Raw genomic sequence first — 18,496 nt, forward strand, 5'->3', positions numbered from 1 at the left:
ATCTCTCGGATGATTAGTGACTTTGAGCATGTTTTCATATGTCTCTTGGCTTTCTGAATGTCCTATTTTGAAAGGTGTCTATTTAGGTCCTTTGCCCATTTTTTGATTGGATTGTTTATCTTCCTTTTGTTAAGTTGTGTGAGTTCCCTATAAATTTTGGAGATTAAGCCCTTATCAGATATGACGTTGCACCTCTGCAAAATCTTGGGCTTCCCCCAGCCCAACTTTTTTCCCTCTGTATCATGGAGCTAGGCCTAGAGCAGTGATGGCGAACCTATGACATGCGTGTCAGAGGTGACACGCGAACTCATTTTTTTGGTTGATTTTTCTTTGTTAACTGGCATTTAAATATATAAAATAAATATCAAAAATATAAATCTTCGTTTTACTATGGTTGCAAATATCAAAAAAAAAAATTCTATATGTGACACGGCACCAGAGTTAAGTTAGGGTTTTTCAAAATGCTGACACGCCGAGCTCAAAAGGTTCGCCATCATTGGCCTAGAGGCTCTTTGAGGGGTTGGTACTTTAGGCGACTTCCAGTGGGCCAGGCCCCTGAGCAGATGAGAATGAAGGGGGCATCCTGGGAACACCTGCTCTGTGACCTTGAGCTCCTACCCTACCACTGGAATTGGACCTCAGCTGCAGTAGGAGAGATTTAAGTTAGACCCAAAGAATGTTAGCTCTCAGACGTGCATGGTTCCAGATTAGGTGACTGGGGACTTTCTTAGGGTCAGGAGGGACCCTTGCTCTTCACTGGGTGAGCTGAAGGGCTCTTGGTTTGGGGCAGGGGCATGCTGACTCGGGCACAGCCATCAGCAAGAATCTGCAGGAGCTGGGTTCTTGGCCTTGGCTCCCAGGACAGTTGGAGGTGGGAAGCAGCTCCAACAGCTGTCATCTCCCTGTCATCTGCAGGCCTTGTTTGCCTTTGTCAGGGCCTGGCTCTTCCCTGAACCTGCTGTGCCCTCAAGGAGAAAGCTTGGCCACCCCCAAGCTTCACTCCTACATCCTCACAGTAGAAAGCTTGGAGTCTGCTGGGAGGGGTCCTGGGAAGGGGTCTTTTTCTGTACTCCCACACAGGAGAGATGTTGGGGTGTGTGTGCATGCGTGCAATTCTTAGCTCTCGCTCTAAGCACTTCTGTGTGTCTCCACTCTGCCTTCCTCCATCTCGGCACCTCTGGGTTTCTCTTTGTGCCTTTCTCTCTGGCTCTCTTTTTGTGCTTCTTCCTTTCATATTTGTGTTTTTTGCTCACTGTATTGTAGTTGCCATTTCCATGCTTACTCTCTCTCGCCAGACGATGAGCTCTGTGAGGGCAAAGACTGTCTTTTACTCTCTGTGCCTGCACATAGTAGGTGCCTAATCCATTTCTGTGGAATAAATGAGTAGATATCTGACTGTGACCCAGAATCCTTTTGTGTCTGTGCGCATCTTTCTGGGTCTCTGTGACTCTCTCAGTTTTGTGGTTCTGTGTGTAGCAACACCTGATTTATTCTCAGGTGTATGTGTATTTCGTGGAGTATTTTCCCCCTCGTTGTCCATGTCTGTCTGCAGTTGTGCTGGTCTGCCTGAATGTCTCTCTGCATGTAGCCCACATCACTCTCCGTGCCTGCCGGCTCTGGCACGGAGCTGTGTGCAAAGCAGGTGTTCTCCTAGGGAATTCATGTTGGGGGAACTGGACTTCCAAGTCTGTGCCTCTCTCCATGTGGGTGAGCCCTCAGATTCTTCATTACAAGAGGCTGTGAGCACCTGAAACTGATCACCTCCTCCTCCACCTTGGATGGGGGTGAGCTGTGGTCCTCTCCATCTCGTCCTCTCACCATGACCCCAATCACAGCACCTGCCCTTCTCTAATTGGCCAGTGTCAGTGGAAGCGGGGAGGGAAGGCTGATGTCCAGGGAGAAAATCCCATTAGGAGAGCTGGAGCCAAGTTATTAGTGGTTAAGATGTAATTGGAGTTAGTGAATAATCTCACTCGATTCATCATGTATTTATGGCACACCCAGCTGTGTGACCTTGGGTGAGGTGCTTCACCTCTCTGATGAAATAAGACCTCAGTGTTTGCCAAGGACCTCCTGAGTCCCCGAAGTTGGAAGGAATCTCTCTCTGCTGCACATTGATCACTTGCTACTGCCTTTCTCCTGGGAGGCACTCAATACTTGCCTCTGACTTATTTCTGCAGTTGCCCAAGTTCCCCTCCTAAACTCTGCACTCTTTGAGGGCAGGGTCTTGTTTATACTCCCCATAGTTAAGTGCCTGGCACCCAGTGGGTAGTTGATCAGTTTTCTGAATGGATGACTGAATGATTGAATGGTATACTTAAGCAGCATACCATTTTGGGGGGGGGGGTGACCCTGCCCCTTTCTAGCTTGGTGAACTTAAGTGAGTTCCTCAGCCTTTTGTGCCTCTATTTCTTAATTAATAATATGCAAGTAATAATGGCTAGACACAAGAGTTTTGTGAGGATTAAATGCGATCATATGTATAGTTAAATCCCTAATGCAGAGCTCAGCACTTAGCAGACCCTTCCTGTTCTGTTCCTAAATAAAGGGGCACTAAACCCTACAGGTATCAGAAGGAAAGAAATCAGTGTTGGGTGGGCTTTTTGGATTGAGGCTGGGGCTCATGGAATCTCTATTGGCGGGTTAGACACGGCTGTCTCATGCCCTGTGGGTTTTTGGCTGCTTTTTATCCCTCTACCCCCACCACCCCAACACAGACAAAGATAGATAGCAGGTGCTCAGAAAGCGTTCGTTGAATTGATGAATAAAATGAAACCTATTTCTTTGCAGCTTAAGACAGCAGATCCTAGATTCAACTCCTTGACTGAAGCACCTGGGCTCTTTAAGAAATCCACTCCCCCAACTGCTGCCCCCCACCCCCCCAGCCCTCCACATACTGATTCAGAATCTCTAGGTTTGGGCTCAGAATCTAATATTTTTAAAAAGCTGCACAAGTGATTCTGATATGTGGACAATTTAGGATACCCTGGCTTAGAACATGACCAAGATTATATATATTTAATGCACATGTGAAAATAACTTACCTGGTTTTAAAATATAAACACTAAAATTTATTATTTGAACATTATTTATATAAATGTACCCTATGTTCCACTCCTGTGTCTCCTCAGCTACACTGTGTGTGTGGGGAGGGAGGGCATTTACAGGGTAACATTGGAGTCGGGTTGAGGAAGAATGACTATTTAAGTGGGGCTTGGTGTTGGGACGAGAGGGGGTGCTCAGCCTACGTCACAGATGTGAAGGGACGGAAAGGGAAAGCGAGCAGGCTGCAGATTATTTGTAAACTTGGAACAGGTGACGGGCCCCCACCTCCTGGAGTCTCCCCTCCCCAGCTTCGGGAGGGGACACAGGAGCTGGAGAAAGCAGCTTTATCCCCCACATGATGGCTCAGCCCAGCCTCAATTTTCCAAAGAGGGAAGGGCAGAGGTAGGATAACTAAATAATAATAATAATAATAGTCGCTTTGTGGAGAGGAGTTTGTGTTTTTGACATCCTTAGTTTATTGTGTCTGCTATGCTTGTCATTACAAGGCACTCAGGGCCTGCACATGCTGATCCCTTCTCTATAGGTGCTAACCCAATGCTGTAAGGTAAAGGTCATTATTATTTCCATTTTATAGATGGGGGGGGAGGCTGAGGATCAGATAGATTTAAATATATAAAATATTTAAATTTTTCAGGCCTCACACACAGAGTCGTTAAGAGGATGAGCTTCCCATAACCCAGACCACTGTCCATGTCGCTGGTCTTTGGGTCTAACTTTCATCCTACTGGTTCCTAGTAGGAGCGTGGCCCTGGGCAGACTTGAGATTACACAGCCAACAAGAGGTAGAGCTCTGAGGAATCCAGATTCCTCGACCCCAAGTCCCACGCTTTCCCCCCCGGCCTTTCCGGGAAAGGCCCCACGTCAGTGGGGTGGGGGATTCACTGTGGGGCTGCACCTGGCTGCGACCTGATCATGGCCTTGGTTCCCTCCATTCACAGAGTGGCTCCAGCTCTCTGGACCACACCCCCATCCTTCTTCTGGGCCCTTATTCCTTCCCCCATCCCTTTCCTGAGTGGCTCCTCTTCAAGTGTGTGTTTGGTCCCAAAGAGACTCCCCTTTCCCCACACCCTCGGCCCCTACCATCCCGTTTTATTGGCTTCATTCACTCATCTCTTCATCCACCGAAGCACTCAGCGTAAGTGAGACAGCTTGACCAGGTGCTGTGCTGGGCTCAGGCATCTAGTGGTGAGGAAGGCCTGGCCCGGCCCTTTAGCAGCTGGAAGTAAGAGACGACAGTCAATTTAATGCCGGCCCACTGGGATTAGCACTCGACAGGAGAGACAGGGCAGAAAAGGATGACCCAGCTTCCACTTGGGCTCTATGAAAATTGGGCCTTTCATGCAGCTGGAACGGCTAAAAGTGGCCACAGCGTGGGGGTTCAGTGAGCACTCGGGGTGTCGGCTGTTTGGATTGCTCTAAGGGTGTCCAGCTGGTCAGTCACATGGGCTTCTGGCCTCCCTGGGTAAGAGGGGCCCCTCAGAATCTTCTTTTTCTACCTTATTTTCGGGTCCCTCAAAGTGCTCTGTCCTTCTGGAAGGGCTGTGTTCTTTCCTAGAGTTCGGTCCCCCCACTGTGTGCTCACAGGCACGTGAGCACATGCGTGTGAAAGAGCAGGGGAGAGGAGATGGAGCACGTGCTTCCCTCCCGTCTCAGCTTCCCTCCGTCGCTGGTCTTAGGCCAGAGGTGGAGAACTGTTCTAGGCAGAGAGCCCCATCCTTGCTCTGCACAAGGCACACAATGCCAAGTGGCCACAGCAGTCCCTGCCCTCAGAGACCTTGCAACCTGGTGGGTAAGAGAAGGTGAGCGCATTTTTCATGACCCGAGAGTTCTCACCAGAGCCTAGAAGAAGAAGTCAGGGGAGGAGAGGCAGAAAGTGGAGGAGGAAAAAGGGAAGACCAAAGGAAGAAGTATGGGAAGGGCCAACAGCTGCCACCACCCAGGAAAATAGGGACCAGGGACCCTTGGTAGGAGCAAGACTCATGCCCTCTCCCCCACCAATGACTGAGCCTCCAGTCCTGGAGGGAGGCTGGACCAAACCAGGACTAGGCTGTGTCCCCAGTGGGGGCAGCACGGGGGCGGGGGGGGAAGGTCTCAAGGCCAGGGGGTTAAGCCGGCAGCAGAAAAGTTTGTTGTGTCAGCCCTTTCCTATCTGCCGCTCCTTCATCCAGTGCAGCACCCCCTCCCCAGATTCCCGCAATCCTCCTGCTCCTGTCCTGCTCCTCCTCCCTTTTCCATTTGGAAGAAGGAGGCTTGCTGTCTTTGTATTTTAACTGTAGCAAAAAGATTAAATTGTTTACGAGCCCGGGAGCCTCGGCTGGCTGGATGAGCTGGAAGAGACAAAGATAGACATTCTAATTCTCCCCTGTTCTCCGGGCCTCCGTCCCCCTGGCTGCTGCTAATTCTTTTATCTGCCCCCAACACTCCAGGCATTATGTGCATTCATAAAAAGGGGGGGGGGGAGTGGAGAGAGCCCTCGCCGGAGCCCGCAAAATTACTGTTCTCTTCTGCGGTTTCTCCGATAGCAATCTCTTGAATGCTGATTACTTCCCCCCCCGCTCCCGTACCCCCTCCCCCTTCCCCAGCACCCAACATAAGTTGGTCTTTAACCCTTTATCTTTAGCAAGCAGAAAGACACGGAAAACATCTCACTCAGTGGGTGGAAAAAAAAAAGGCAAGGAAGGGGAGGGAGAGAGAGAGAAAAAAAAACCGGCACAGAGAAGAATTACTGTTATCTCCCCACCAGAAGAGGAACAGCAGAGATAAGGGAGGCCTGAAGAATTAAAAGAATCGTAGCATTGGGGGCTCTAAATTCACGCCGAAGCTGGTTGTATTTGTCTGTCACGGGGGTTCATAATTTTCCGAGGTTGTTTTGATAGACTTATTGTGCGGACTGCATAGAAAACTCATCAGCATTTGTTGCCTCTGAGCATTATTGTCAGAGGTAACTGCGTGTCTATAGACTGGGGGAGATAATGGCTGAAGTAGAAAGCAGATAAAGCCGGGGCCCTTCTCATTAAGGGCTATCTCTGCCTCCGCAGACCGGCTGGGATTGAGTGACTGGGGCGGCAGCACGGGGCATACATTATGCCAGCAAAAGCAAAAGGCGGTGTCGTGACTGCGGGCAGCCCAGTGGGCCCCGGGCCTGCGGTGAATGCCAGGCGGCCTTTGGCATCAGGGTCCCATGTGTCAACTCTCTGAGCTGGCTGCAGGGGGTGGTGGGGTGGGGGGTGGTTCTGTGGTTCCATTCCACCCCGCACAGCTGAGGTTAGAGTAGGGAGGGGGATGTCTGAGGGCCTTGGCAAAGGAAGGCAGAGCAGGGTCTTCTGATTCTGGGGTCTTTCACCTCAGTCCAGGCCTCACACACAGAGTCGTTGAGAGGATGAGCTTCCCATAACCCAGACCACTGTCCACGCAGCGATGTGGAGGCTCATGTCCTCTTAGCACCGAGGACTGTGGGTCTCCCTTCCTCCCTCCCCTTCTCCAGCACATTCTGTGGAATGCCCACGAGGAGCCTGGCACTGTGCAATGTCATGAGCAGGTGTTGTGTGTCAACCCACTGGCCACTCTCTCCCCTCCATCTACCATGGAACCACTTCTTTCTGCCTCCCCTCAGACCCTCCTACTCCCAGGAAAACCAGCGAAGGGGAGTGGGTACATTTGGGCAGAAACTTGTAATATCCTCAAGCCCTGTAGTGACGGTGGAGGCCAGGTTCCGCAGCCTGGGCTCTGCGGCTTGGGACGCGGGCCTTTTTCTGACCCTTTTCCCACCTGTGAAATGGGGTAATGATGTAGTTTGCTTCATGGGATGGTTGCAAGGACTGATGAGATCGTTTATTTAGGAAGTTTCTTAGCACAATGCCTGGACACATTGAGTTCTCAGTACACCCGCTGTTACCTTGACAATTATTGTTCCTTCAGTGACTCTGGGGGCCCTAGTCATGGTATTGGATGGTAATACACCCTTCTGGCCCCTTGGGATTAGTGGAGAAGATGAACACCTAATGTAAATTCCTACACACTGGCAATGTAATAGGTGTGCGTGAGAGAACTATAGGAGTTCAGAGGAGGGAGAAACTGACACTGTCCATGGTGGGGAAGAGGGTCAGGGGGACAACCAAATCAAGCCCGGAAGATCAGAAAGCAGGCAAAGTGGGGAAGGGCATTTCAAGCAGAGGGAACAGCCTACAGAGATGTGAAGATTAGGAGGAGTGAAGAATGAATGTTGAGTCAGGAGTTGAGTGTGTATATGGGGGCGGGGGTGTGGGAGGTTGGGAAGGGCCTTAAATGATGGGCAGGAGACAGGGTTCATCCAGTGTATCACTGGGAGAACCTGTGTTCCCAATAGCTTGAAATTCTCACCTCCTAGAAAGTTGGGCTCTGCCAATGATCCCGCCCCTTATCGACCCCACCCTCATCAGCTGTCACAGCTCAATGAGAGGCTGATTCTTGATGGCAGGCATGTCATCTCCCTGGACTCAGTTTTCTAATCTATAAAGTGGGACAATATCGATCTCACAGAATTACTGTATGAATTAGCCAAGGATGGTGTAAAGTGCCTGGAGTGTTGTAGCCTTGAAACAAAAGCCAGTTCTCCCTTCCTCACCTCCCGCCCTGCGTGCTGCCAGCATGCTGATTGGGGCCAGTGTACCCAGTACCTCTGTCCTTGCCCCCTGGGGAAGAACTCACCAGCAGGGCTCACCTTCCTTGAGGCCCTAGGTAGCTTCATGGGTTCGGTTAGATTGGGCGGAGGAGTAGACTTGGGCCATCCTGGTGGCCAGTGGGGCTTTGGATGAGGAAGATGCCAGGGGCAGCTCAATCTAGTGGAGAAAATTCTGGCTGAGAATCAGTGGACTTGACTGAGCCATAGCTAACAGGCTGTGTCTGTGTCAAGTCACTGACCCTCTTTGGGTTTCAGGTTTTTACCTATTACCAGGGCTCACCCATTTCTAAAGCCTGTGCTGGCTCCAATGGTCTGGGATTCTCGGAGGGAAGGGCCCAGGGTCCACAGCAAAGGTCTGTAACCCTCTTCCTTGGTGCAGTGAGGGGGGCTGCAGGGAAGCCTGTGGGGCTTTCAGCACAGCCCCGCCCCCCTGGCTGGGAGACTGCTCCCTCCAGGGATTTACAATGGGCTGAATTCATTTGCATGACAAAATTGGCTCGGGTATCCAAGTGTTGCAGGAAGACAAGTGTAACATTGGGCAGAACAAGCAGCCAGGAGGAAGGTTAGCTCAGACAATGAGGGAACAGGCTGCTAGCCCACCTGCTGCCTCTGCCAGCCTTTCATTTGCAGGCATGAGGGGCTGCCTGGGGCCGGTGTCAGGGACAGGCAAAGAGAAGTCCCCAGGCCTGGGTGATGGAAGCTAGCCCAAGGATCTGGATTTGGGGCGACTCCTGCTTCCAGAGTCTTCCCATTATTAGGGTGAGGTTTCCTTTGCTATTTCTATGCCTCCACCCTTTAAATGGCTGCAAGGTTATCTCCCCACTCTTAGGTCTTGATAACAGAAGCACTTTCTGAACTGCTATTCATGCACTTGTCCACTTATGCACTTATCCACTCACTCATTCATCCATTCACTCACTCATCCATACATCCACTGTCTACCCATATACCTGCCCATCTGTCCGTCCATCCATCCGTCCATCCACCTGTCCATCCGTCCGTCCATCCATCCGTCCATGCATTTATCCATTCATCCATCCATCCATCCATCCATTCTTCCTTTCATCTACCCATCCGTCCATCCATTCTTCCATCCATCCATCCATCCATCTTTCCATCCATCCATCCACTCATCCATTTATCTTTCCACATGCCCACCCACCCATACACTCACCCATTTACTATTTCATTTATCCACCCATTTAGACCCATCCGTCCTTTCATACACCCACCCATCTACTTATATACCTATCCACCCACGCATCCACCCACCAATCCACTCATTAACTTGCCTATGCACCCTTTCATCTCTCTAAAACCAGATATTTGACACTTTTAATGTAGCAGGTACAGTTCCAGACACTTCTCTGTGTCTCAGCTTCCTCTTCTGTAAAACAGGGATAATAATAGTATCTACCCCATCTCTACCTCCTGGGGAAGCGCTACATGTTTTCTACTGTGAATTTATTAGGCACTGGGGACCTTAAGGTACTGCCTCGGATGAAATCATAGGCTTCTGGAGGGTGGGGAGATTCCAGAAAACTGGCGTCACAGTTCTATGTGGGATGTGCAATAGGGAAATAGAAGGGACGGTGGGGAAAGAGGCCAGAGATGGGGCATCCTATCTCATTTGGGAGACTGCTTGGAGGTAGGAAGGGACAGGAAGTACTGTTGTTAGTTTCCCTGTGTTACGGAGGAGGAAAATGAGGCTCAGGAATGTTAAAGGACTGCCCCTGACCGCTCTGCCGCAGAGAGTCGCCAGGACTGAACGCTGTGTCTTCTGATTTGGGGACAGCCCATTGACCTGGGCCATGCTCTCCCTTTCTCCTCCAGCACCAAGATGAGGCTGCTTAAAAGCTTTTTTACTCTCAGGTAGCATGAGTGGCATCATGCTGCTCCCATCCCTAGAGGAAGAGAATGGCTGAGCTCTAAGGGGCCACACCCTGAGCCCTGGCCTGGGCCTTTTCTGAGCCCCTCGCTTAAAGTAAAGAGAGACAATGGCCAGATGAGATGGGCCAGCTCATGGGACTGGGGTGGGGTGGCCACTGGAACTGAGTTCCTGACTATGCTATGGGAGGTGTCAAGGACATTGGGCCTCAGCATAGAATGCAGACTCTCCTTAATCCACCTGAGGGTCAGCTGGAGCACAAGTCGGAGATGTGCTCCATGCAGCCCCAAGGGGTAGAAAAGGATAAACTCAGGGAAGCCACAGGGGAGTACATTTGATTGTTCGTCTTTGTAAGGATCAGTTTCTAACTCACAAAACTGCTCCTGGTGAAGCAGTCACTCCTTGTCACTAAAAATTCTAAAATATGAGAGGCAGCAGAATGTAGCAGAAGGATGATGGCCTTTGGAGAGTTTCTGGCCTGGGTTCAAATTCCGCTATCACCTAAAACTCTCTGTGAGACCTCAGGCTGGTCGCTGAACTTCTCTGAGGCTAGTCTGAACCATAAATCCCCATGACAATATTTTGTGAGAATTAAATCATAATCACCAATACTTAGGCTTAGTAAGTCTTCCTCACAACAAACTTATGAGATAGTCTGTTAGGGTTTGTTTTTTGTTTTTTGTTTTTTTAATATATTTTATTGATTTTTTACAGAGAGGAGGAGAGAGGGATAGAGAGTTAGAAACATCAATGAGAAACATCGATCAGCTGCCTCTTGCACGCCCCCTACTGGGGATGTGCCCACAACCAAGGTACATGCCCTTGACCGGAATCGAACCTGGCACCCTTGAGTCTACAGGCCGATGCTCTATCCGCTGAGCCAAACCGGTTAGGGCTGTTTTTGTTTTTTTAAGGAACTTTATTTTTTGATAATTTTAGGTTCACTGAAAAGTTGTAAAGATAGCACCAACAGTTCCCATAAAACCAGTTTTTCCTGTGGTTAACATCTTATATAAGCACAGTTAAAAACAGTGGCACATCAGGTCCTTTCATTTTTTAATGATCACCACCTCACAGCTGAGGCACAGAGAAGTGGAGTGTCTAGCCCTGTAGCACACTGCATTATGACATAACTTGAAATACTGTATGTGAAAAGGCCTATTAGAATGCCTGGCATCAATTTCCCTCCCATCCCAGAAAAGCCGGACTGAGCCTGGGTTCCACTCTCCCTCCTTCTAAGAGGCCCTAGCAGGCCGGATGCCAGCCTGTCCAGCTGTGTCCGCTGCTCTGCAGGATCAGAGCAAAGGGCCACCAGAGAGAAACTCTTGGAGAACACTGCGAAGAGCAGAGATTAATGGAGCAGCAATGGATTCCTGAAGTTCTGTCTAGGATGGCTGTCTTATCATTGCTTATCAGCAGGCACACAGTAGGTGCTCAGTAAGGATTATTGAATAAACAAGTGAATGAATGAGGTAGAGGGCATTCCGCTTTGTGTAGGAGATTGAGTTCAGGCACATAAAGGAGCTTTTCCAAATCTAAAACTCTGGCATTCAAAAATGGCTAGGCTCCTCCCTCAATATACCTCCCACCCCCTTCCCTTGAGAAATTAGAATCACTGCTCTGTGTCCTGCATACAGTAGATCTTCAATGGATGATGCCGATGCCGATATTTGTACCCACATTTTTCTTTGGCCTCAATTTCATCTCCACTTATCTAAAGTTTATTTTACCCTGTTGTGTGTTTTTTGCAAGCTGCCTCAAATCCTTGAGGTGTGTGTGTGTGTGTGTGTGTGTGTGTGTGTGTGTGAGAGAGAGAGAGAGAGAGAGAGAGAGAGAGAGAGAGAGAGAGAGAGAGATATCATGGTAAATAAAGAACCTCATGAGTCAATCCCTGCTGGTGGCATGTGTTGAAGGTGAGTTGGGTGGTTGGTCCTCCACCTCAAGATGGTCCCCCATTGAAAGGATCTCAGGGGCCTTTCTTTAGAGCAGGGTGGGGAACGTCTGGCCCGTGGGCTGTATAATGCCCACAGAATCACTTGGTCTGGCCTGGCCAAGGCATTAGGAGGGAGTTAATTAAACGTTTGACCAAATATAGCAGGCTAATTTTTAAGTGATAATTTTGTATGGCCTGCAAATGATGTTATAAATGTCCAATGGCCCTTGGCAGAAAAAAGGTTCCCCACCCCTGTCTTAGAGGCTTCCTTCTGAAGCAGCCCTTCGTTCATTTAGTTCCTTAGCCAAGAAACGTGCTGAGCGCCCTCTGTGCTAGCTCTTTCTTGAGCTGCTCTGATGAAATGCGGAGCCTCTGCTCTCCAGAGCTCAGCTCCTGGTGGAGGGATCAGCGGGGGACATAGCTGGTGACAGCAAGTGTGGGAAGAGTCTCTGGGGACCCGGCACGGGGAACTAGAGCAGGGGACCCTCCCTGAACCCGCACAATCACACACTTGGAACCTCCTCCCCACTTCTCTCCTTTGAAGTCCTTTTCATCCTTCAGGGCTAAACTCTAACATCACCTCCCTCATCTCCTGTTCCCTCGGCAGCCCCCAGCACTCTCTATCCCACAGTGTATGTATGTCAGCCTAAGCTAGGCACTCCCAGGCTTCCGTGGGCATGTGAGTCTGGCTCCCCCATGAGACTGTGAGAGCCCCTGAAACAGGAATCAGCTCCTCTTAGCTTCTCCCCAGCACCCAGCACAGTCCCCAGCATGAGAGAAGCCATGGACAATGTCCTGCTCCATCCAGGACTAGGTGTCTCCAATGCAGACCAGGACTTGGGCTCAACTCCTGGTGGCAGGTGGGCCAGCCTGGTCTCAGGTGACTCAGTTATGGGGTGGGAGTGAGTGAAGAGGACACACCTCTCTGTGGTGACCCACAGCGCCCCTGTAGTGGGTTGAATTGTGTTCCCACAATAGACTACTACAGCCCTTTCTCACTGTCATGTTTCCTCTCCCACCAGCAGGACTTTTTGGCAGCCTTTTAGAACTACAAGAGGGCGCCCCCACATCTCACCCCTCGATGCAGGGACTCTGCAGGGAAATCTCATGAGCAAGGCTGCCACCCAGATGCTGGACTCCCAGCATGCCCTTCTCTGGGCCTCAGTTTCCCGATCTGTATGGGGAGTTGATTTTTAAGGCCTTTTCTAGCTCTGAGAGTATATGTGTCTAAAAGGCAGTCTTCTTTTTTTTTTTAACCTTTCTTGTTTCTGCAACTTGGTGGTGGTAGTTGGAGGGTTTTTGTTACTGTTTTACTATGAAAAATTTCAAGTGTTAAAAACTAGAGAGTAGTTTATGAATCCCAAGTACCTATCACTCAGTGACAATTATCAGCTTCGTTGATCTTATTTCATCTGCCCCTTCTTCTTTTTCTTCTTTTCTTTGTTGGGGTAGTTGAAAGCAAATCCCAGATAGTAGGCCATTTCATCTAGATATACTTCAGTGTGTATCTCTCTGATAACTGACCATGCTGTGATCACACCTAACAAAATGAACAGTACTCCTAGTGATGAATACCATCTGACACTCCATCTCCCTTCAAATCCGCCTATAAATCTGCCTTGGACCCGAGCTCTGAGGGTGAGTGGAGGCCATGTGGCAAGAGGGGCTCTCTGTGCTATAGCTTTGGAGCCACAAGAGAGTGATGGGTGAATGTCTGTAGATTTGGGGGAGTTACTTTGCTTTGTGAGCCCTCAGTTTCTTCCTATGCCAAAGGTATTCCCTCTGCCAAGGCTGTTGGGAGAATTGAATGAAATTACACACTGAGTGGCCAGATTATTGTGACCACCCCATCAGTACTTCGTTGGGCCACCTTTTGCCTTCAATACTGCGGCGATTCTTCTTGGCATTGACTCCATGAGATGTTGAAAGGTGATGCGAGGAATCTGACACCGTGCCTGATGAACAGCACTGTCCAGTTCTGTGAGATTTGATGGTTGTGGAACCAGCTGCCTGATGGCTCTTTTAACTTCATCCCACAAATGCTCAGTTGTATTGAGATCTGGTGATTGTGGGGGCCACCTAAGCAAGGTAAAGTCTCCCTCATGTTCTTGAAACCACTCCTGCTCCCCAGAACCAGGAGGTCATGATTTGATATCTGGTCAGGGCACATGCCCGGGTTACGGGCTCAATCCCCAATGGGAGGCATGCAGAAGGCAGCCAATCAATGATTCTCTCTCTAATTTGCCTACAAACGTCAGGTGGTCATAATAATCTGGTCACTCAGTGTATATATTCAAGTACCAGGTGGATGGTGGGGACCTGGCAAATGATGATCATCATGCTTTCAGAGGAAACTGAAGTTCAGAGGGTGATGTGCCCAAGGTGACACAACTCAGAAGCTGGGATGGAAGCATAGGTCGTCTGAGTGCACTGGGATAGCCATTCAACACAGCTCCTCTCACCCCCTCTAATCCTGCCCCTGCCCACCACCACCCCACATTACAAATGGAAATGACACAGAGGGTGACTTCAATAGGGTTTCTGATTTTTGACAACCAGTGGGTCAGTTATGGTGCTGAGGGCTCAGCAAGTGATGGGACACTAGCTGTCTTGGCTCCAAGAGACGTAGAACAAGATCTTTCCCCTCCCTGGGCCTCAGTTTCTCCATCTGCACCAGGAGGGCATTGACCTCCACTTGGTCTTTGAGACCTCTTCCAGTCCTGCTTTGCTTTTGTCAGGGTTAGTAACCCTGGGAATGTGGCAGATAGTTGAGGCTGATAAAGTGGGGGGAGTTCACAGCTGTCTAAGACTCCAGGCTATAGGACAGTATGGGGTGAGGGAGGACATCCTGTACTGAGGAGCAGGGATGGCGTGGCCCAGTTCAGGAGAATGGAAGCTCCCCCTGCTTCCTGGATTGTAGGCCCCTGAAACTGGGGTTGCACTTGCACATTATAAGTACCATGTAGGTAGAATACAAAGTTCCATTGACATATTGGATGAACAACTGGGTAGAAAATTAGCAAGAACATAGGAGACTTGAAAAACACTATAAACCAACGAGCTCACAGGCACTATTTCCTAATAGTGATCTAATAGCAGACTCTACCCAACATTCCTCTCAAGTGCTCAATAGAATGTTCCCCAGGAGACACCATATCTTAAGTCACAAAATAAGTCTCAAGATGTTTAAAAGGATCAAAAACATACAAAGTACGTTCTCTCATAACAGTGGAATGAAACTAGAAATTAAGAGCAGGAAGAAATTTGGAAAATTCTCAAGTATGTGGAATTTAAACAACACACTCCTGAATAACAAATGGGTCCAAGAAGAAATCACAAGGAAAACTAGAAAATACTCTGAGATGAATGAAAACAAAAATACAACATGTCAAAATGTATGAGATGCAACAATAGCCATGCTCAGAGGGAAATTTATAGCTGTAAAACCTACATTAAAATAGAAGAACGACCTCAAGTCAATAACCTAACCTTTCACCTTTCTAGAAAAAAGAAGAGCAAATGAAACCCAAAACCAGCAGAGGGAGGGAAATAATAAATATTAGAGTGGAGATACATAAAATAGGGAATAAAAATAGAAAAAAAATAAACAAAACCAAAAGTTGGTTCTCTGAAAAGATCAACAGAATTGTCAAAACTTTAGCTAGACTGACCAAGAAAAAAAAGAGAAGTCTCAAATTACTAAAACCAGGAGTGGAAGTGGAGACATTACTACTGACCTTACAGAGATAAAAAGGATGATAAAATTTCACTGATACAGAGGTTCCAAAGGAGCTCCACAACATTTCTAGAGATGTGAAGAGAACAACCAGAAATGGTTGCCAGGAGTTTCCCTCAGGGAGCAGGATGGAGGGGTGCTCGTCATTATAAGCCCTCATGGGCTGTGTTTGTAAATGTTGTAAAATACAATACATTGTACAGAAACATGAATAAAAACAAGTACTCAGCTCAGCAGTTATCATCAGTGGAACACCTATGGGACCACCACTGAGGCAAGAATTAGAACAGCTGTCCAAATGCCCCCTTGTACTCTCACCAAAGCCCCATTCTCCAAAGATAACCATCATCCTGACTTTTATGGGAAGTTTTTCATTGCTTTTCTCGATAGTTTTGTCATCTCTAAACACTATAGTTTGGTTTATTTCGTGCTTTGGACTTGACATAAATCAAAACATACAGCAGGTCTTCTTTGGGTCTGGCTTCTTGCATTTAACACTATGTGTGTGTAAGATTCACCCATGTTGTTGCAGGCAGTAGTTTGTTCATTTTCTTTGCTGTGTTATATTCCATTTTATGAATATTCCATGATTTTTGTGTCCATTTTTTAAAGCCATGTATGAAGATAAATTGATAAAAATATCTTCAATAAAATGCAAATTCAAGATGGAACTCAATGAGTGTTAGTTTAATTTTTATTTCTAAGACTCTCACTTTTCCTTTTCTGCTCCAGTCACTCATGAAGCCAGTCTGAGTCCTGGAGAAAAGAGGCCTCTTAGGCAGGAGCCCAGAGGGACCCATTGGGGTCCTCTTATTAGTCCTCCTCCCTAAATTTTCAGCTTCAGATGGGGGAGGTCACACAGATGGAACAAAGGTCACAACATCCCTTCCACTCAAGGTCTGCAGTTTCCCATCATACCTCCAAGTGCATGTGCAGGCAGCCGGGTGAGAGCATGGACTACACGTGGGCATGCATGTGGGTACACATGCACGTCCTGGAGGTGGCGTTGCCTGCAGGCACCTGACCAGCAGGCGAGGTCTATGCACGGAGAAGTTGGTGGGAGAATAAGACGAGGAGGAGGGGGGAAAAAATCCCCTCATTTCTGAAGAAATGTCCCAGATTAGATTTGTAAATCAAAAACCAATATATAACATGCAAGAATTGATCTGTTTTATATTCCTCAGTTACATTTTTGTGAAGCACATTTAGAAGATTTAGAACGTATTTGCGCCTGCTGGTTGGGCCATTATATGCTTGAGTTCATACATCTATTTGTGAGGCTATAAAACAGGCATCGACTACCATGTAAATTGTGTTCTCCACAATAAATTATATGCATACTTGCAAAAATACATAACTGCCGTGGCTGGGCCAACGCGGCCAGAATACTAATGAGGGCGAAAGTTGCTTTGTCCCTCTTCTCTGGCCTAATTTAGCCTCTACATCAAAAATTATGTAGGAAAAATCACTTTATCCTCTCACTGAGAAATAAAATAGCACTCATGGGCACCCTCATCTCTTCCCACCCCCCTTCCCTTTAACCGAACACTACCATTTTCATACTAATTTTAGCTGTTCCAGGTGTACCAGGAGGAAACCTGGCTCAGCGGAAACTGGGAGTCACTGGGCTTTCTGTATGCGTGAGTGAACTCTTGGAGCTGGCATATGCACACACCTGTGCACACGTATGCACACACATGAAATCATGTTCCCTCCTTGTGGCTTGAATTCACAACATGCAGACGGACCCACATGCAAATGTGGAGACTTGGCTCAGACACGCATGTACAGACAGTCCGCGAGCATTCACCCATGTGGCCCATGTGCATTTCCTCTTCCTGGCACTGACTTGTATGCATAGAGGCTCACTGGGAAAATCCAATTCAGTTCAGCTGAATTCAATTCAACCCAGTTCAGTCCAGCAAATGTTGATTAAGCACCTACTATATGCTGTGGATTACTTGGCACTGAGAATATTGAATTTTTTTTTTTAAAGATGAAATCTCAGGTCACAGTTCAGGGGAGGAGGCAGCCTTGCGATCAAATGCAGCAAGTCAGTGTGCGGAGGGCTGTGGAAGATGTACAGAGCCACACATACACACACTCACACCCTGGTGGCTGTAGGCACATGTCCTCTAATACATATACACACACAGTCTCTGTACTCATACAGACACATCTGTGAAGGCATTCACCCGGACACCACCCACACAGGTTCGTGTGTACAGGCATACCACACACACGCACGTGCACGTATGATGGGCACATATGAGCATCAGCATAGCCACCTTCTTACTCTGACCATTGCATGCTGATGCCTGAATGGCCTCTGTTTTCTCCAAAAGCCTGTGTTAACCTCATGCGCTGTCTGGCTTGCAGTTCTTTGGGTTTTGTGGTAATCCATACTGGAAACAGAGCGACTTCTGATGAGGCTGGCTGGCATTGCTCCTACTTCTCCAAGTGGCCTTGCCCAAGGTTCCATGCAGGTGGGCATTCCGGAGGGCTCACACAGGAGGAGTAGGCACAAAGCAGACCTTGCTCCCATGATCTCAGGCCAGTCTCTGCCCCATCCTAAGCCTCAGTTTACCCATTTAAAACTATGGGTATTGGATAGTCTCTGAGGCCATCAAGCTCCAGGTGTTTGTTGCTGAAGAAGGTTGGGCTGCTGTCCGTTCAGAGAGTGTGGCATAACTGCAGAAATGACTCCAAACTGGAGGAGGCTCAGTCCCACTCTGAGCTCCCAGGTAAGAGGAGCACCAGCCTTGGGGGCAAGCCCAGAGGAGCCTCATGGGAGCCATCCTGAGAAAAAGAGTGGCAGTATGTGGTAGCGGGAACAACTCTTGCTGGAGTCTGGACCCAGTTTGATTCAGCTCAGATATTTATAGGTGCCAGGCATCTATCTTCAAGAATCTGAAGGGCTGCCATGGGGCAGAGGGAAGGGACTTCCTCTGTGACCCAGTAGGTAGAACTAGCATAGTGGGAAAGTAGGTAGAAAGTCCGAGGAGACAGACAGATGTTGGTACAATGTAATGATCAACGTGGTTGTGTGTGTGTGTGTGTGTGTGTGTGTGTGTGTTCTGCTATTGCATTTTTCATTTCCTTATAGTTCTTTATCTCATCTATTCCCCTATATCTCAACCTATTTTTTAAAAAAATATATTTTATTGATTTTTTACAGAGAGGAAGGGAGAGGGATATAGAGTTAGAAACATT

The sequence above is a fragment of the Myotis davidii genome, unplaced genomic scaffold (genome assembly GCF_000327345.1).
Source record: "Myotis davidii unplaced genomic scaffold, ASM32734v1 scaffold993, whole genome shotgun sequence".
Lineage (NCBI taxonomy): Eukaryota > Metazoa > Chordata > Mammalia > Chiroptera > Vespertilionidae > Myotis > Myotis davidii.